General features: G+C 59.1%; 1 long non-coding RNA gene across 2 annotated transcripts; it reads right to left on the bottom strand.

Annotated features, from left to right (window-relative positions):
• Positions 1-5986: 5986 nt before the first annotated feature.
• On the bottom strand, positions 5987-18348 carry LOC135179062 (uncharacterized). Of its 2 annotated transcripts, none has more exons than XR_010303905.1 (4): positions 18173-18348; positions 16532-16679; positions 8816-8942; positions 5987-6123 (listed from the first exon to the last, which is right to left on the bottom strand). It is a non-coding gene; the product is annotated as an uncharacterized LOC135179062 (long non-coding RNA). The 2 variants fall into 2 exon arrangements; XR_010303904.1 differs by having other exon boundaries at positions 5987-6126.
• Positions 18349-19918: the final 1570 nt, after the last annotated feature.

The following is a 19918-nucleotide window of genomic DNA, read 5'->3' on the forward strand; positions in this document are numbered from 1 at the left end:
TGAGCTCCTCCAGCAGCCAGCTGAGGCGAGTGAGCATCTCTGACGCCTTTCAGAGTGCTCTCATTTCCTCTTCCGCGGCTGCCCAAACCAAACCTGGTTCATTACGTTCCCCTTTGTAGTGCTAATGACTCTAATAACTCCTATCTATGCTTTTGCCATGTTGGACTTCAAAAGCTAATGCCCTATACAGAGGGAGAGCTGCTAAACAGCAGCTTTCATGTCCCTGCCTTGAAGATCAAATCGAACTGCAGGCATTAATGAGGAGATTTGGATCTCTGCTCCTTGCAAGAAAATCACCACTCCACTCTGGGAGCTTCTTTCCCTGGGAGGAGGAGAAGGAGCAGCTCTGTGGTCCAAGTGAATACATCTTCTGTAAAGGTCCCTGAGATGCCAAACAGAACCTCAGTGCTCACAGTGCTTTGGCAGTGGAGCAGGGCAGAGTTAGGCTGGACTTGCACAGAGGGTGGGGAGAGCCTGGCACAGGCTGCCCAGGGCTGTGCTTGAGGCACTGGATGGGACTTGGCTGGAGGAGCTGTGGCTGGAGAGAAGGTGGCTGCAGGCAGAGCTCAGAGCTGCAGCTGAGCATCTGCAGGGCACTGAGGGTGGTGAGACCCTGGCACAGGTTTTCCAGGGAGGCTGTGGAGCACAGGAGCACAGAATGTGATCGAAGAAGCCACTGCTGTGGGTTCCCTGCAGTGCCTTTCAGCACATCCCTAGCTCTGGGGAAGCTGTGCTTGCACGGCAAGGTGTAAGCAACGGGGAGGGGGCTGCAGGGGTGGCTCCTGTGAGTAGATGCCAGAAGCTTCCCCTGCAGTTAAGAGAAGCTGCCAGTGAAGGCAGCAACAGCTGCACAGCTTTAGTGTCCTGTGCCCTTGCTAGAACACAGCAGCAGCAGGCAGGCCCTGGTCCTGGCTGCAAGCAGCCCGAGCTGCTGACCCTGCAGGTAGCCTTGGAGAGACCAACCCTGACACAAGCCCAGAAAACCTCTCTGAAGCCACAGCAGCACAGAAACCTTCGGGGTGGAACAGAGCCGCAGGCTCATCAAGCCCAACCCACAGCCCTGCTCTGCAGAGCCAAGTGGGCTGCCTGCACCTCTGCAATGCCAATTCCCTGGCAGCTGCTGCAGGTTCCAGGGCAGGCTGCAGGGGAGGATTTGCAGATGCCCGACAAGGAGCAGCACAGCAGCGTTCGGAGGAGAGACAGAAGTGAGACATCAGCAAGGCAGGAGATGGGAGCAGCCAGCAGAGCAGCACACACAGGCAAAACGCAGCTGGGGGATCCCACGGAGCAGAGACAGAAGCTGAAAGCCCCAGGGCACAGAGAACATCTTCATCTCTGTGAGCCAAAAGGCTGAGACACCACAGAGCAGGGGTACCAGGAGCAGAGAGGGGAAGGCAAAGCTGGAGCTGCCTGGAGAAGCTGTGACAGCCTACAGGGGCTCAAGGGAGGCAGCGCCAGCACCCGGTGCTGACTGGACACTGCCACCCGCAGCACGCAGAAGGATGCTGCCGTGGGGAGGGGAAGCCTGCAGGGCAGCCCTGGCAGCCCACAGGAGGTGGTGATGCTGGCTCAAACGCTGCACCCATTTCGGCGGCAAAGCCAAAGCTGCTGAGGGTATGAAGAATGGGAGCATCTCTGGCTCCCCAGAGAGGTTGTGTAGTCTCCTTCTCTGGAGACTTTGAAGCTCTGTCTGGATGTGCTCCTGTGGGACCTGAGCTAGATGATGGCCCTGCTCTGGCAGGGGGTCAGACTGGATGACCTATGCAGATCCCTTCCAGCCCCGACAACCTGTGATCTGTGATCTCACCGCATCTGTTAGAGAGCATTTGCATCACTGAAAGAAGTCAGGTGGGGAAAGAAAGCATCCTTGAATCAACCTGTGACTCCCTGCAGCAGCACCTCTCAGAGCCACAGAGCACAGCAGGCAGGGAAAGGCACTGCAGGTCGCCCAGCCCAAGCCGTGCCCCAGCGCTGAAAGCTCAGTGCTACTGAACATGGCTTTGATTCAGCTCTCCACAACCAATGTGTCCTTTAAAACCCCCAGCAAACAACACAGCCTAGCACTGAAACAACTGAGCAGAGCCTGGCACAGCCAGGGTGCAGCTGAAACCACAGCAGAGGTCACCCCACTTCTGCCAGGGAGGCACTGGTCGCTGCCAGCAGCCAGAGCAGGGAGAGAAGCAGAACAGGGAGGGGATTCTGCCCCTCCAACCTGCTCTGCTCACACCTCACCTGCAGCACTGCCTCCAGCTCTGGGGAACACAGCACAAGAGGGACCTGGAGCTGCTGGAGAGGGTCCAGAGGAGGCCATGAAGATGCACAGAGGGCTGGTGAAGCTCTGATGCAGGGACAGGCTGAGGGAGCTGGGGATGCTCAGCCTGGAGAAGAGAAGGCTCCAGGGAGACCTTAGAGCAGCCTTGCAGAGCCCAAACAGGAGCTGCAGGAGAGCTGGGGAGGAAGCCTGACCCCATAAGGGAGATGCTGCAGCCCCTGAGCAGCTTGGAGGGACTTTCACAAGGGCTTGTGGTGACAGGACAGAGATGTTGAGCCTGGAGAAGAGAGAAGGCTCTGGGGAGACCTTAGAGCAGGCTGCAAGCACCTGAAGGGGGCTGCAGGAAGGGACTTTTGACAAGGGCTGGGAGTGATGGGATGAGAGGGAATGGACTGAAGCTTGGAGGGCAGACTGATCCTTTCACAGAATCAAGCAGGCTGGAAGAGAGCTCCAAGCTCACCCAGCCCAACCTAGCACCCAGCCCTGCCCAACCAGCCAGACCATGGCACTAAGTGCCCCAGCCAGGCTTGGCAAGAACACCTCCAGCCACAGCCACTCCACCACCTTCCTGGGCAGCCCATTCCAATGCCAATCACTCTCTCTGCCAGCAACTTCCTCCTCACATCCAGCCTAGACCTGCCCTGGCACAGCTCCAGGCTGTGTCCCCTTCTTCTGCTGCTGGCTGCCTGGCAGCAGAGCCCAACCCCACCTGGCTACAGCCTCCCTGCAGGCAGCTGCAGGCAGCAATGAGCTCTGCCCTGAGCCTCCTCTGCTGCAGGCTGCACCCCCCCAGCTCCCTCAGCCTCTCCTCACAGGGCTCTGCTCCAGGCCCCTCAGTAGCTGCAGTGCACAGCACAAGGGAAATTGCTCTGCCCAGGTACTGGCCATGGGCTCCAGGTGGGTGCCAGAGGCCAGGCAGTGAGGCTGGAGGCAGAGCTCAGTGCTCTGAGCCCAGCCTGCACCCAAGCTGTTTGCCAGTGTGCCTGGTAAATGGTTTCCATTAGTGATGGAACTCCTCAGCCATCTCTTTAATGAGCTGCCTTAATGTGAAGAGCCACATTTACAGGGAGAAGTTTAATTCAATTTGCTAAGGACTTGACGTGAGGAACTCATTATTTGCTCAGGGAATTGCTCCTGCAGAAGAAAGCAACCACAGGAAGCCCATCAGGAGCTCTAGAGGGAACCAGACCTCTCTCCTCCTCAGCCCTCATCCCTGCCCCATCCTGAGCAAAATTCTAACCCCAGCAGCACTCTTCTCTGGTTCAGCTCTTTCTCAGAGCCTTTTCAAGCTACCCTTTTGGCTCCATCACCCTGCAGGCAGTCAACACTGAGAGCATTTACCAGGGCTGCTCTGCTCTTTAGCTCAGTAAGCACCTGGAAGGGAGGTTAATGGACACAGAGGCATGGAACAGGTTGGGCTGGAAGGGACCTCAAAGATCATCCAGTGCCAACCCTCTGCCATGCCCAGCGGCAGCTCCCACCAGCACAGCTTGCTCAAGGCCTCATCCAGCCTGGCCTTAAGCACCTCCAGGGAAGTTGTGGAGCACAGAATTTCATCTTCAGAATTTACTTTTTCTTCCTTTTCCTTTTCTTTCCTGCCTTTCCCCCCACCCCTTCCTTTGCCTTCCTTCCCTTCATTTTCCTTCCCTTTTTCCCCTTTTCTTTCCTTCCTTTTTCTTCCTTCCCCCCCTTCCTTTTCACCACACCTGCAGTGCTGTGCCCAGTCTGGGGCTCCCCAGTGCAGTACAGACAGGGACCTGCTGCAGAGAGCCCAGCAGAGGCTGGGAGGATGCTGAAGGGACTGGAACAGCTCTGCTGGGAAGAGAGGCTGAGAGCCCTGGGGCTGTGTGGGCTGGAGAGGAGAAGGCTGAGAGGGGACCTGAGCAATGGCTCCAATATCTGAGGGCTGGGGCAAGGTGAAGGTGCCAGGCTCTGTGTGCCCAGGGACAGGACAAGGGACAACAGGGCCAAGCTGGAAGCAGGAGGTGCCAGCTGAGCAGGAGGAGAAAGCTGTTTGGTGTGAGGGTGCTGGAGGCCTGGAGCAGGCTGCCCAGAGAGGCTGTGCAGTCTCCTCCTGGATATGCTGGATGTGTGCCTTCCCAGCTGGATGTGTTGCTGTGTGCCCTGCCCTGGCTGCTGCTGCTCTGGCAGGGAGCTTGTGCTGAATGAGCTCTGGAGGTCCCTCCCAACCTCTCCCAGAGGTCACCACTTGGCTGGAGTGCCTGGAGGTGCTCCTCTGCACTGCCCCCCTTCTGCCAGCAGCCGTTCCCTGTCAGAGCAGTGTGCAAGCAGAGCTGGAGAGGGCAAGATCGAGGTCTGCTCCTGCCGCACAAAGTCAGGGAGGTCAGGGGGACGCTGATGGCATCACTCAGTTAACAGACCTTCAAGCCAGCATGGGAGGAAAGCTTCACCTGCCACCATCCAGCAGCTGCACACTGCCCAGGGCCACCAGCTTGCTGCCAGCCTGCTCCTCACTCTCCTTGGGCCCTGTCCAATTTGCTTTGATTTTCATTTCTCTCTCTCGTCCTCTGCTTCATTTGTGAGTCAACAATTCCAGCCCCAACCCTGCTGCTTCGTGGCAGTCAACAAGCTGTCACCTCCCCACCTCTAATATGACAGATGTCAAAGGAGTTGTAAGTGGAAGCAGGTTGTTCTATTTGCAGCTCTGAAAGCTCTCTCCACTGTCTGACAAAAAAAACACAGCCACTAAATAAATTCCTTCCTGAAAAGCCAAGGAGGAGAACATAAATCCTGCCTGGCAGCTGGGGCTGCTGCCTGCTGCAGGACACCTCTCAAGGAGAGCAGAGATGGATGTGCACGGCCTGAGCCACAGCACAGCACTCCCTGCTCAGCACAGGTAAGTAGCAAACGAGCCTGGAGGGAGCCCTGCCAAGGGAGGTGAAACAGCAGCAGCAGCCCTGGACACTGAGGTGCCCACAGCACCTCCCCTACCTCTGCCCACTGCATCACAACCTGCTTTGAATCGTAGAATCAGGCAGGCTGGCAGAGAGCTCCAAGCTCAGCCAGCCCAACCTAGCACCCAGCCCTGCCCAGCCAACCAGACCATGGCACTAAGTGCCCCAGCCAGGCTTGGCAACAACACCTCCAGCCACGGCCACTCCACCCCCTCCCTGGGCAGCCCATTCCAATACCAGCTCTCCCCAGAGCAGAGCAGAGGGGCAGGATCCCTCTCTCCAGCTCTGCCCAGGCTGCTTTGGATGCTGCCCAGGCTGCCCTTGGCCTTCTGGGCTGGCAGTGCCCACTGCTGGCTCCTCCCCAGCTTCTCCCCCACCAGCACCCCAAGTCCTCTGCAGGGCTGCTCTCACCCTCCTCACTCCCAGCCTGGATTGACAGTGAGGATTGCCCTGAGCCAGGTGCAGGACCTTGCCCTTGGCCTCACTGACCCTCAGGGCAGTGCCACACAGTTGGTTGCTGCCTGTCCCTCAGTCTCCTTGGAACCTTTGGTGCCAGGAGCTGCCCTGCTGCCTAGCTGCTGCCTGTGCTGGTGGCACACCTGCAGCCATCCCACACAAGCCCTTCTGTGCTCTGAATCACTGAACAAGCTGTTCCCTCCCCAAAAGTTCTGCCACCACTTCTGAGTAAACATCATTTACCCTGAGAGGGAAGCAGCACATTCAGAGCTGGGAGCTAAGCAAAAGAGAGCCAGGCAGGGCTGGCAAGGGCTGACTTTGCTCCCAGGTTGGTTACCTCGGTTCTGCTGCTCCCTGGGGTCGGCAGCACCATCAGCTCACAAGCACTTCCAGCAGGATCAAGGCACTTCAGCTCCTCCATGCACCCTCCTCACTCGGCGAGGAAGTGCCCAAAGTAGTCCCAGGCTGTGCCTCCTCCACCTGCTGGAACAAAAGCCAAGCTGCCAGGGGGCTCTGCCATGGCATTCAGCCTCTCCATGGCCTGTCAGGCTCCTCTCCTCCCATTGCTGGGAGCTGCTGCAAGCGTTCAGGAGCAGGCACCTGGCACGTGGGGAACTTCTTCCTCCTCTCCTTGCCTACTCAGGCACACTGTGGGCTTGGGGAGCTTGGAAAAGCACGGCAGGACTCATGGAGCCACAGGATGGTTGAGCTCTTTCCAAGGCCTCTCAAAACGAGACAGATTTAAGGGTGCAGAGAATGGGTTGGGAGGGATCCAGCTCCAAGCTCCTGCCATGGGCAGGGACAGCTCCCACCAGCACAGCTTGCTCAGGGGCCTCATTCAGCCTGGCTTTGAGCACCTCCAGGGAGGTTGTGGAGCACAGAATAGGATCTTTGATCCCATTCTGTGCTTTACAACCTCCCTGGGCAACCTGTGCCAGTGCCTCCCCACTCTCACTGCCAACACTTTCTTCCTCCTCTCCACTCTCAACCTGCCCTCCTCAGTACCTCTTGACTCATCTCACACCCAGGCCTGATGTTTGAGGTTGCTGTGGCCAAAGTGCACAACTCCACCACCTCCCCAGGCAGCCTGTCCCAAGCCCTCACCATTCACTCCCTTGGCAAAGGCTTTCTGGATAGGAGGCAGCAAGAGAGTAGAGAGCAAGAGGCAGGAGGAGTGAGAAGCAGCCTGGTGGAGAAGACAGCCAGAGGAGGAGGAAAGAAGTTCTCTTTGTAAGGACTTGAAAAGACTGAGGATAAGAGCTCCAAGTTCTGTTCCCTTCCAGTGCCACCCACTCCCTGCCAGTGACACACCTGTCACACCTCCGTGCCAAGGCTGCAGCAAGCCTCAAGGGAAGAAGCCACATTCAAGCTCATGATTTGTCAGAGCCAAGAGGTCCTTGGGCAGGTCCTGGCACAGCTCTTTTAAACACTCCCTCCCTGACCCCACCACATTAAAACCCTTCCCTGTTTGGCTCTGAACAGAGCAACCCACTCAGTGCCTACCTCAACAGCCCAAAGGTTGGGTGCTGGTTGGTAGCTACACCACAGAGGAGTGGAAGGGACCTCAGAGATCATCACCACCAACACAGGATGCTCAAGGCCTCGTCCAGCCTGGTCCTGAACACCTCCCTGGGAAACCTGTGCCAGGGTCTCATCACCCTCAACCTGTGCCAGCAGATCCCTCCCAGCTGACAAATGCCAGGGGAGTGCCAGGAGCACACCAGCAGCCAGCCCCTGGCATCTCATCAGGCTGAAGGAGGCCTTGGCAGAGTGTGCAGATGAGCACTCCAGGGCTGCATCTGCCTTGCTCTTAAAAACCTAACTCAGAGAACGCCAGAAGGGCTCAGGCTGGGAAAGGACCTCAGAGCTCAGCTGCTCCAACCTCCTGCCATGCCCAGGGGGCACCTCTCAGCTGCTCCTGGCCTCATCCAACCCCCAAGCAGGAGGCAGCCACAGCCTCCATGGGCAGCCTGCTCCAATCCCTGCCCACTCTGCAGCAGAGAAATTGTTCCTCATGTCCAAGCTGACCCTCCCCTATCTCAACTTCAGGCCATTTCCTCACAGCCTAGCAGCTGAGCCCAGCTCACACCAAGCTGCTTTCAGGAAGCTGTGCAGACAGACAGCTCAGTACAAGGGGCAACTTCTTGCCTGGAAGGGTCCCAGAGCCTGGCACAGGCTGCCCAGAGAGGTTGTGGAGTCTCCTTCTGTGGAGCCTTTCCAGGCCTGTCTGGATGTGCTCCTGTGTGCCCTGAGCTGGGTTGTGTGGTGCTGCTCTGGCAGGGGGTTGGACTGGATGAGCTCCTTGGGTGTCTTCCAACCCCTGGCATCTGAGAGCTCCCCAGGCTGGGGTGCCAGAAGCTCCAGCACAGTGCAGTGCTCTGCAGGCAGAGTCCTCCTGACTCAGCTGCTGTGGTCAGCAGAGTGAGAGCAGCGTGGAGGAGTCTCTGCTGCTGCCACCAGTTCCTCCCCTTCAGGATGCAGAATGCCCTGTCCCACTTCTCGTGGCAGCAGGATGGAGGCTCGGGTTGGGAGGGACCTCCAAGCTCATGCAGCTCCAAGCCCTGCCCCGGGCAGGGACCCCTCCCCACCAGCACAGCTTGGTCAGGGTCTCACCCAGCCTGGAGGGTGCTCACACCTGCAGACAGATTCTCCTCTCCGGGATGAACACCCTCAGCTCCTCAGCTGCTCCTCACACGATGCCCTCCAAACCCCTCTGCAGCCTCTCTGCTCTCCTCTGGACACCCTCCAGCCCCTCAGTGTCTCCTACCCTGCGGCACCCAGCACTGGCCCCAGGACCCAGCCGTGCCCTCACCAGCGCCCAGTAGAGGGGCAGCAGCACTGCCCTGCTCTTGCTGGCCACACCACTGCTGACCCAGGCTGTCTTGGCCACCTGGGCAGGCCCTGGCTCCTGCTGAGCCCCTGCAGCAGCCCTGTTTGGAACCAACGCTGTGCAGCTCTGGGTGCTCAGGGATCCATCTCAGGGAGAAAAGGAAAACACCAAAGCGAGAGGAGAGAGGAGTTTGGACACCCAAGCCAGGGCACACCCCAGGTGAGAAGCAGAACTGCCTCTGCTTGAGCTGGGACAGGACAGGGAAGGAGGCAGAAAGGGGCAAGAGGACTTTGTTGAGCAGCAACTGCCAAGCCTGCTGCTGTGGGCTTGGCCATCACAAACCTGGCTTTAGCTCCGAGTCCTTCACTTGCAGCCACCAGGACCAGAGCTGGCTCCCGAGCTGATTACCACAGCACACAATGGAGGTGGCAGAAAGGTCAGCCCCTGCCTGGCCCAGAGGAGCAAAGACCTGCAAATAAGGACAAAGGAATCAGCCCAGGGGACAAAGCTAAATCCCCTGTTCCACCCTGAACATCTCCACTCATCTCCCTCAGCTGTTTAACGCCAAAGGCAGAGTTTAAGTCAGGCTGGATTGGATGTCAGAGGGCCACCTCAATCTGCAAAAGGAAATTACAGCATGAATCTAAAGCAATTTCAGAGGCTTTGGCTTCCAAGATTAGAAGTAAGCCCTGACATGTATGAAGGAAAAGCAGCAGGATTATTTCTCAATAAAAATCAATCCCTGCCTGAATACAAAAAGAATGAAACAAAAGAGACCTTCCTGGGCACGTTTGCTGCCTCTGCACAGTTAACCTCTTCAGAGAGCCACCAGCCAGGCTGCAGGAGCTGTGGCTGCTCAGCCTGCAGAGGAGAAGGCTGCAGGCAGAGCCCAGAGCTGCAGCTCAGCACCTGCAGGGCAGCTGCAGGCAGGCTGGGCAGGGACTGCTCAGAAGGGGCTGTGGGCAATGGTTTGGCAGTGGAGCAGGGCAGAGCTGGGGAGGAAGCTGTGCAGAGTGAGGGTGGGCAGAGCCTGGCACAGGCTGCCCAGGGCTGTGCTTGAGGCCCCATCCCTGCAGCCACCCAAGCTCAGCCTTGCTGTGTGCCTGTGCAGCCTGCCCTGGCAGCTCCCTTGTGTTGGTGTCCCCACAGCTGTCCCCAGCTCTGCAGCTGAGGTCTCCCCAGAGCAGAGGGGGAACAAAGCCTGGCTGGGGCACTTAGTGCCATGGTCTGGTTGGCTGGCCAGGGCTGGGGGCAAGGTTGGGATGAATCCCCTCCCTTGCCCTGTGCCCACACTGCTCTGGCTGCAGCTCAGCACAGGGTTGTGTCTGGGCTGCACTCACCCTGCAGGCTCCTGTGGAGCTTTGCATCAGCCCACACCCCCAGGACCTTTTCCTCAGGGCTCGATGGTCCTGGAGGGCTTTTCCAACCAGACCAACTCTGTGGGTCTCTGAACAAGAGGACTGAGGAACAGCCCTGCTGAAGCTGAGCCCAGGTTTGTGTCCTCGCAGCCTGCGCAGGAGCTGCAGTGCTTGGAGCCGCCCAGCACAGGGCACCTGAGGAGGACCTTCCCTGCAGAACCCATCCTGGTCTCAGGGTACTACTCAGTGCTGTCCTCGCACGACCCCTGGCTCCCAGCGGAGTGCTAATGGGAGGCAGCAGACAGCTCCCAGCACCGGCACCCCGGGAGGAGTGGGAGGAGGAAGCCTGAGGAAGGCTCGGGCTGTGTAGGAAGCACAACGCTTCTCCCTGTCTCTGCTCCTGCCTTACCCACGGGTGACAGGGCTCCTCCTCTCCCACACCTGGCAGACAGGGAGGAGGCAAGGAACACAGAGCTGCCTGGGTGGGAGAAGCCCTCTGAGCGCAGCCTGCCCAGCGTCCACGCAGCCCCACCACAGCCCCAGGGGGCATGGCCACAGCCTCCTGGAACCCCTCCGGGGATGGGGACTCCACCACCCCTCTGGGCAGCCCGTGCCAGTCCCTGACCACTCCTGAAGCAAAGAATTTGTCCTCATCTGCAACCTAACCCTCCCCTGGCACAGTTGCAGGCCAGTTCCTCTTGTTCTCTCACCTGATACTAGGGAGCAGAGCCCACCCCCAGCTGGCTGCAAGCTCCTCTCCTCCAGAGAGCAGTGAGGTCTCCCTCAGCCTCCTCTTCCCCACACTGCACACCCCCAGCCCCCTCAGCTGCTCCTCCCCAGCCCTGTTCTCCAGACCCTGCCCCAGCCCTGCTGCCCTCCTCTGGCCCTGCCCCAGCCCCTCAGTGCCCTCCTGGAAGAGAAGGAGCCAGAACCGATGCCAGCACTGCAGGTGTGCCCTGGGCAGGGCAGAGCACAGGGGCAGGCTCACTGCCCTGCTCCTGCCAACAAGGCTGCTGGCACTGCCACCAGCTCCACTGCCTCGGCAGCTGCACCTCTGCCCATGGCTCACTTCCCCTACTGCAACACAGCAGCAGGGACAACCTGGGATCCTCACAGGCTGCCAGGATGCCAAAGAGCTCATCCAGCCCAGCCCCTGCCAGAGCAGCACCACACAACCCAGCTCAGGGCACACAGGAACACATCCAGACAGGCCTGGAAAGGCTCCACAGAAGGAGACTCCACAACCTCTCTGGGCAGCCTGTGCCAGGCTCTGGGACCCTTCCAGGCAAGAAGTTCCCCTTGTGCTGAGCTGGAGCCTCCTGTGCTGCAGCTTCCATCCACTGCTGCTTGTGCTGTGCCAGGGAGCAGTGAGCAGAGCCTGTGCCCCCCCCTGACCCCCAGCCCTCAGAGAGTTACAGACATTGATTCAATCCCCTCTCAGTCTTCTGCAGGCTGAGCAGCCTCTGTCTGTCTGTGCCCTCATCAGTGGCATTGCTGAAGATGCTGCCCAGCACCAGACGCAGCTCGAGGACCCTTCCCAGACGCTGGGATGAGAACACCAAAGGCAGGCTGCTGGGGGTGCCTCGGTGGCAGCCTTGCTGGGACACCTCCCAAAGCCAGCCCACTCTCCAGAGCATCTTTCCTCCCCTACCATCTCACTGCAGGTTGCTTCCAAGATCTGCTGACAGAGGTTTCACTTCAGAGGGCAGCTCCCCTGGAAGTGGAGCGGGTGGGAGGAGGGGAGGCAGCTGTGAGTGCTGCGTGGGAGCTCAGCTGCTGCCTGAGTCCCAACCACCACACCTCGGAGCTGCTCCTGTGCTCCTCTGCAGGTCCTGCTGCACAGGGGCTGCAGGGAGGGAGCCTGCTGGGCCTGGCAGGAATGGGCTCCAAGGAGAAGCCACTTGGAGGAGATAAACCAGGAGGGGGACGGGGGGGGGAAGGACCAAACATAAGCAGCTTTGTGCTGGTGCAGCTCCCTGGAAGGACTTCTCACGTGGTGAGAGGAGCCTGTGCTTGCACAATGCCTGTTCTAGGAGGGCAGCAAGGTAAGGACACCTCCTGCACAAGCCACAGGCAGCCAGCCTGGAGTGGGCTGCCCAGGGAGGTGGTGGAGTGGCCATGGCTGGAGGTGTTGCAGCCAAGCCTGGCTGGGGCACTCAGTGCCATGGTCTGGTTGCTTGGGCAGGGCTGGGGGATAGGTTGAGGTGGGTGAGCTTGAAGCTCTCTGCCAACCTGCTTCATTCTATGACTGTGCCACAAAAGACAACCCCCAGGCATGTCTGCTCTCAGGAGGGCATGGGGCTGGGCAGGAAGCATGTGAGCCTCTTCTTCACATGAATGAGAGAGCAGAGCTGGGGCTGGTGCTCAGAGAGCCAAAGAACAGCCTGCTTTGGCTGGGACCTCACAGCCCATCCAGTCCCAACCCCCTGCCAGGGGCAGCAACGCCTCCCACTAGCCCAGCCTGCTCAAGGTCTCATCCAGCCTGGCACTGAACACCTCCAGGGGGGAAGATCAGAGGAGCAAGGAACAAAAAGATCATGAAAGAGGACAAGGTAAGGAAGAAAGCTTTCAGGAGGGTGTCTGCAGGTGAACCCTGTGGGTGGGTTCAGCCCTTGTGAGGGACCAGAGCAGGGAACAGAGTAGCAGGGAGGTAGTGAGCAGCAGTAGGTGGATGGCTCCAGCTTGGATCAGAACAGCTCCCACTTTTGTCAAGGCTGCTGAGAAGTGATTCATCCCAGGCTGCACCATTCCCTGCTCCACTGACGTCCAACCTTCCCTTCCTGCTCGTCAAACCCACCCAGACACCACGAGGGGGTGGCAAGGAAAACACTCTTGGGATCCTGCTCCAGCATCACCCTTGGCTTTTGCCAACGAGCAGCAACCCAACACACGCAGGAAAGCCACCCACAAACACCCCCCAGCACCCCAAGCCAACAGAGAACTTGTGGAGGCTCCAGGCCTGAAAGCAACCTGCTTCAAGGAGGAAGAAATGGGGAGACACTGGCACAGGTTGCCCAGGGAAGTTGTGGAGCAGAGAAGCACTTGTGTGCTCCACAACCTCCCTGGAGGTGCTCAAAGCCAGGCTGGATGAGGCCCCTGAGCAAGCTGTGCTGGTGGGAGCTGTCCCTCTCCCAACCCATTCTCTGCACCCATGAATCTGTCTCGTTTGGAGAGGCACTGGAAAGAGCTCAACCATCCTCTGGCTCCATGAGTCCTGCCCTGCTTTTCCAAGCTCCTCAAGCCCACAGTGTGTCTGAGTAAGCAAGGAGAGGAACAAGAAGTTCCCCACGTGTCTTGGTAGTGAGAGGTGCCAGGGTGAGACACTGGCACACCATGACTGAGGGCAGCCCTCAGGCTGCTCTGCTGCCAGCTCCCACCAGGACCCCCAGGTCCTTTCCCCCAGAGCTGCTCTCTATCAGACAAGCTCCCAACCTCTCACAGAACCAAGCAGGTTGGCAGAGAGCTCCAAGCTCAGCCAGCCCAACCTAGCACCCAGCCCTGGCCAACCAACCAGACCATGGCACTAAGTGGCCCAGCCAGGCTTGGCTTCAACACCTCCATCTCCTGGCAACCTGTTCCACTGTCTCACCACCCTCACTATCAGGAAGTTCTTCCCTGTCTGCCTCATCTCAATCTGTTTCCCCTTCAAAATCCTGGGACACTCCTCACTGTGCACAGCAAAGACTTTGAGCAGGAGAGGAGGAAGAAGAGGAAAGAGCAGAAGCAGCTCCACAGCCACAGAGCCCAGGGTTTGGTCTCTCAGGTACAACCATCAGGCAGAAAAACCATTTGCCTGCAATTGCAGGACGAGCACCTAGAGAAGGCAGTAAACTCCCTGGATCCACAGGTAATTAACAGCAGCTTGATGAGAGAGGGAAGTGGCTGCAATGTGAGCTGTACAGCAGCACAGCAGAAGTGTTCCCAGGGGGGATTCCCCAAGGAAAGCAATCCAAAGGGGGGGACATTCAACCTGGGGATGCTGCAGGTGTGGTGCAAAGAGCCTCTCTGCTTCCAAACGCTTTGGCTGCCAACCACACTCTGCTCTACAAAGAGATCCTTTGCAGGGAGGGTGGGGGAGACACTGGCACAGGTTGCCCAGGGAGGTCGTGGAGCACAGAAGCACTAAATGTGATCAAAGCCTCTAGGAAGCTACAGCCCCAAGGGATCAGAGAATCGTTAAGGCTGGAGAAGACCTTCAAGATCAGTGAGTCCAACCACATCCCTACTCCCATGGGCACTGAAGCACCACAGCCACAGCTGCCTGAGCCCCTCCAGGCATGGGCACTGCAGCAGCAACCTGGGCAGCCTGTCCAAAGCCCTCACCACTCCTGCAGCAAAGAAATTCCTCCTAATCTCCAGCCCTCCCCTGGCACAGCTCCAGACCATTCCTCTTGTCCTGTGTCTGGTGGCCTGGGAGCAGAGCCCAACCCCAGCCTCACTCCAGCCTGCCCTCAGGGAGCTGCAGAGAGCAATCAGCTCTCCCCTCAGCCTCCTCTCCAGGCTGAGCACCCTCAGCTGCTCCTCACACGATGCCCTGCTCTGCTGCCAGGCAGCCAGCACCAGAAGAAGGGGACACAGCCTCAAGCTGTGCCAGGGCAGGTCTAGGCTGGATGTTCTTAGGAAGTTCCTGGCAGAGAGAGTGATTGGCACTGGAATGGGCTGCCCAGGGAGGTGGTGGAGTGGCTGTGGCTGGAGGTGTTCTTGCCAAGCCTGGCTGGGGCACTTAGTGCCATGGTCTGGTTGGTTGGGCAGGGCTGGGTGCTAGGCTGGGCGAGCCTGGAGCTCTCTGCCAGCCTGCCTGGTTCTATGGTCTGGTTGACTGGACAGGGCTGGGGGCTAGGTTGGGCTGGGTGAGCTTGGACCATCCTGCTTGAATCAACCTGCTTGACTCCATGGCTGTCTCAGCTGCCCTCCCCGGGAGAGGTGCTCCATCCTCCGGCCACCTCCACGGCCGCCCCTGGCCCCCCTCCCGCAGGTCCCTGTCCCCGCAGCGCCGAGCAGCTCCCGCGGCCGCGCAGCAGCTGTGCCCTGCCGGCCGGCGCGGGGCGGCCCTGGCGCAAACCCAGCCCCAGCGAGGGTTGGCTGGCGCCGGGGAGGGGAGGGGAGGGGAGGAAGGAGCATGCGGCGCGAAAGCGGAGGCACGGCGCGGCGCCAGGAGCGCCCGGGCCGGCGGGCAGCCAGCGGGAGCGCGGCGCTGGCGGGCGGCTGCCGCCCCACGGCGAGACGCTGCAGGCGGAGCGGAGCGGAGCGGAGCAGAGCACCGCCGCGGGCAGCGCCCTCCGCGCCAGAGCGCAGCCAGCACCGCCGCTGCGGCCCCTCCTCAAACCAGATTAAGGAAATCCATTCTTCAGTGGATAAAACGCTCGGGAGGGGGCTGGGGGCTGGGGAGTTAATCCTAAACAATTTCGATTAAATTCCTAAGCCTCTCTCTGCTTAAACTCCTGTGGAAAGGCTTCTGGGACACACTTTGGAGCCACAGGCTTAAGTGGATGAGGTAAGGTCACATTCAGCAGAATTAGTCAATGAAAGGTTCAAGGCACCAAACCCTCTTTGCACAAGTCCTGTGCCCACTTCTGGTGTCCCCAGCAAAGACGAGCGTGGAGCTGCTGGAGCGGGGCCAGAGCAGGCTGCAAAGGCCAGCAGAGGGCTGGAGAACCTTCCCCATGGGGTCAGGCTGGGAAAGCTGGGGCTGAGGATCCTGGAGGAGGCTCCAGGGAGCTCTTAGAGCAGCCTGCCAGGACCTGAAGCTGGCTACAAGAAAGCTGAGGAAAGGACTCTGGACAAGGGCTGGGAGTGATAGGGCAGAGGGAATGGATTGAAGCTGGAGGAGGGCAGATGGAGAGTGGAGAGGAGGAAGAAATGCGTAGCAGGGAGGGTGGTGAGAGACTGGCACAGGCTGCCCAGGGAGGTTGTGATCAAAGATCACATTCCATGCCCCACAGCCTCCCTGGAGGTGCTGGAGGCCAGGCTGGATGAGTCCAGTCTCCAACGAGGAGAAAGTTGCTTGGTGTGAGGGTGCTGGAGGCCTGGAGCAGGCTGCACAGAGAGGCTGTGGAGCCTCCTTCTCTGGAGCCTTCCCAGCCCCAGCTGGATGTGCTGCTGTGTGCCCTGCCCTGGGTGCCCCTGCTCTGACAGGGGGTTGGGCTGGCTGAGCTCTGGAGGCCCCCTCCAAGCCCTGCCGTGCTGTGATTCCCTTCCTACTCACAAGATAAGGATCACAACAAGGCTGTGTTGGTCCCCTCCGTGTTGAAGCACAGCTGCCAGCCACAGCAGACAGCCTGGACCCAGCCTCCAAGGCAGCCAGGGCTGGATGAGCTTGGAGCTCCCTTCTCAACCTGCTTGATCCTATGATTCCATTCCACACCTCAAGCTGGACAGAGTCTCAGGGTCCCAAAGCAGCTCAGCAGAGCCACAGACCAAGCAGTGAAGCCTCTGCAGGCAGTCCCCAGCCTGCCTTACCGGGTTATGTTCTGGCCTTCCCCACCAGTGAGCAACTTGAGCACCACAGCTCTGTGTTTCCTGCCTGCTTCCCTGCCTCCTCCTCTCCCAGGGCCACTTATGCTGCAGGCATTCCTTCTGTTCCAAGCTAGGCAGGCCCAGGAGGACACTCAACAGACTGAACACAAAGCCAGCAACAAAAGAGCTGCTCTCCAAGTGGTACTTCCAGGGAACAACATTTATCCCAGGGGATACTACTTACCCCACCTGCCTCTGCTTTATCACCATCATTCAGCTTTGTGAGCCAACTCCAACCACGGACCAGGGCACAGCCAATGCCTGCAGCTCCCACGCTGGGGACTCCACTACCCTCAGCTGCTCAAGGGCTCCTCCAGCCTGGCCTTGAACACCTGTAGAGAGATCCCATTCTGTGCTTCTGTGCTCCACAGCCTCCCTGGGCAGCCTGTGCCAGTCTCTCCCCATCCTCACTGTGCTCCACAGCCTCCCTGGGCAGTCTGTGCCAGTCTCTCCCCATCCTCACTCCCAATTACTTCCCCATCTCCAGTCCCAACCTGCCCTCCTCAAACTCCAATCCATTCTCTCTCACCCTCTCCCTCCCCAGCTCTCCTGTAGGTCCCTTTCAGGTACTCCTCTGCCAAGTCCCTCACTGAGACTCCTCCTGAGGCCCAGCGTTGTACATTCCTCAGCAGGGTGTGGGAGGGAGAGGGGAAATTCTAATCCACGTGGAGGTCTCTTTGCCTTTCTTCCACTTCCCCATTTCATGTGAACAAACCACAAAACCTTCCCATTCTCCTGCACCTACCAAAGCCACAGGCACACCTCCTGCAAAGGCAGAATGGCACAAAGAGAGCACATCCAGAAGGGAGAGAAGGTCAATTTGGACCCAAAAAGATGCAGTCAACCCCAGACTGAGGAGCACTTTGTGGGAGGAAACTGTGTCACAGAGGCACTGCCAACACAGGCAGCAGCAGCAGCTGCCCTCAAACATGCACCTGTTGGCAGCAGAATCACTCACCACAGCTCCCAGCCCAGCTCAGCTCCCAGCCACAGCTGCTGCACCTCCACTGCTGCTCCCCGAATACACCAACCCCAGCCCCAAGCTGCAAAGAGAACTGCAGCTGGAATACTCCTTCTGGGATGAGAGACCAACCACAACAGGCACCCATACAGCCAGGAGAGCAAACCCTGCCCTAGAGGTGCCAAATGTGCACCCACACACACAGCTAGGAGACCAAACCCTGCCCTAGAGGTGCCAAATGTGCACCCACACACAGCCAAGAGAGCAAACCCTGCCCTAGAGGTGCCAAATGTGCACCCACACACAGCCAAGAGAGCAAACCCTGCCCTAGAGGTGCCAAATGTGCACCCACACACACAGCCAGGAGAGCAAACCCTGCCCTAGAGGTGCCAAATGTGCACCCATACACACAGCCAGGAGAGCAAACCCTGCCCTAGAGGTGCCAAATGTGCACCCACACACACAGCCAGGAGAGCAAACCCTGCCCTAGAGGTGCCAAATGTGCACCCACACACACAGCCAGGAGAGCAAACCCTGCCCTAGAGGTGCCAAATGTGCACCCACACACACAGCCAGGAGAGCAAACCCTGCCCTAGAGGTGCCAAATGTGCGCACACAGAGCCAAGAGAGCACAACTTGCCCCCAAGGCACCCAAAATGTGCACACACTCACACAGCAAACCCTGCCCCCATGGCACCCAAAATGTGCACACACTCACTCACACAGCAAACCCTGCCCCCATGGCACCCAAAATGTGCACACACTCACTCACACAGCAAACCCTGCCCCCATGGCACCCAAAATGTGCACACACTCACTCACACAGCAAACCCTGCCCCCAAGGCACCCAAAATCAACACTCACCCACGTGTGGGCTGTGAGGACTCACTCAGTGCATGGAGGTCTCTTTAGATGGTGCCCAGGCCCCGGGGAAGGGGCTCCAGTGCCTGCTGCCTGGCTGGGTGGCAGGAAGCTGCCCCGGGCAGGGGACACTGTGCTCAGTGCTCGCTGCTGGCCCCCCCCAGGCAGCAGCCAACCGGGAGAGGGCTGCAGGCCACAGCCCCACGAGTGTCTGCCCCCAGCAGCTGGCATTTATCAGCTCCTGCCGGGCCCTGCCCTTTGCCAGGTGCTTGCCAGAGTAGAGGCACCTGGCAGGCAGTGAGGTGCAGGTCAGAGGCAGCTCAGTGCCTGCTCCCCAGCTGCATCCACTCTGCTCTAACGAGTGCCTTTGGTGGAGCCTCCCCGGGGGCCTCTGCACCTGCCAGGCACTGCAGCACCCTCAGCCTTCAGCAGTTGGTGCTGCTTTGTGATGCAAACCTGTCCACTTCAAGCAGCACCTTGGCACACCACCTTGGCACACCACCTTGGCACAAGCTGCTCCTCTTTCCCTTGGGAAAGCTTCAGAGGATCCCAGAAGGGTCCAAAGCAGCAAAGCAACAGCAGCAGCAGCATTCCAGGTACCAGAGAGGTACAGAGAACTGAAGAGGTGAAACTTCCATAGATTCCCAGAAGGGTCAGGCTGGAAGGGACTTCAGAGCTCTTCTCCAGCCTCCTGCCATGCCCAGGGACACCTCTCAGCTAGGCTCAGCTACTCTAGGCCTCATCCAGCCTGGCCCTGAACAGCTCCAGGCAGCCTGTGCCAGTGTCTCACCACCCTGTCTGTGCTCCACAGCATCCCTGGGCAGCCTGTGCCAGTGTCTCCTACCCTCACTGTGCTCCACAACTTCCATGGGCAGCCTGTGCCAGTGTCTCACCACTCTGTCTGTGTTCCACACCCTCTCTGGGCAGCCTGTGCCCCGCAGTGGGCTGTGGGCTGGAGCTGTGTGGTTGCACAGAGCACAAGCTACAGACTGGGGATGTGTAGCTGCAGAGCTGCAACTTGGAGAGGGATCTGGGGGTGCTGGTTGATGGTTGTTTGAACTCAGCCAGTAGTGCCCAGCTGGCCAAGAAAGCCAATGGCATCCTGGCTTGGATCAGACACAGGGGGGGCAGCAGAGACAGGAGGTGCCTGTGCCCCTGTGCTCAGCACTGGAGAGGCCACAGCTCGAGTGCTGTGCTCAGCTCTGGGCCCCTCACTGCAGGAAGGACATTGAGGGGCTGCAGCCTGTGCAGAGCAGGGCAGAGAGGCTGGGAAATCATAGATCACAGAGTCACAATCAGAGAATCATAGAACCAAGCAGGCTGGCAGAGAGCTCCAAGCTCACCCAGCCCAACCTAGCACCCAGCCCTGCCCAACCAACCAGACCATGGCACTCAGTGCCCCAGCCAGGCTTGGCTGCAACACCTCCAGCCACGGCCACTCCACCACCTCCCTGGGCAGCCCATTCCAATGCCAATCACTCTCTCTGACAACAGCTTCCTAACAACATCCAGCCTAGACCTGCCCTGGCACAGCTTCAGGCTGTGTCCCCTTCTTCTCTTCACAACCTCCTTAAGCTGCAGCTTAAGAGCAAACAGCAGGTGCAGAAATATGGGCAGAGTCCAACACACTTCTGTTGGGACCATCTGAGCTCCTCAGGCCACACAGCAGCAGCCACAACGAATCCAACTGGGATGTGCAAATGCTTTCCCCTCCTGCCCCCTACCTTGCAGCCAAAGCCAAGCTGGAAG

Source organism: Pogoniulus pusillus, chromosome 10, assembly GCF_015220805.1.
Source record: "Pogoniulus pusillus isolate bPogPus1 chromosome 10, bPogPus1.pri, whole genome shotgun sequence".
In the NCBI taxonomy this organism is placed as follows: domain Eukaryota; kingdom Metazoa; phylum Chordata; class Aves; order Piciformes; family Lybiidae; genus Pogoniulus; species Pogoniulus pusillus.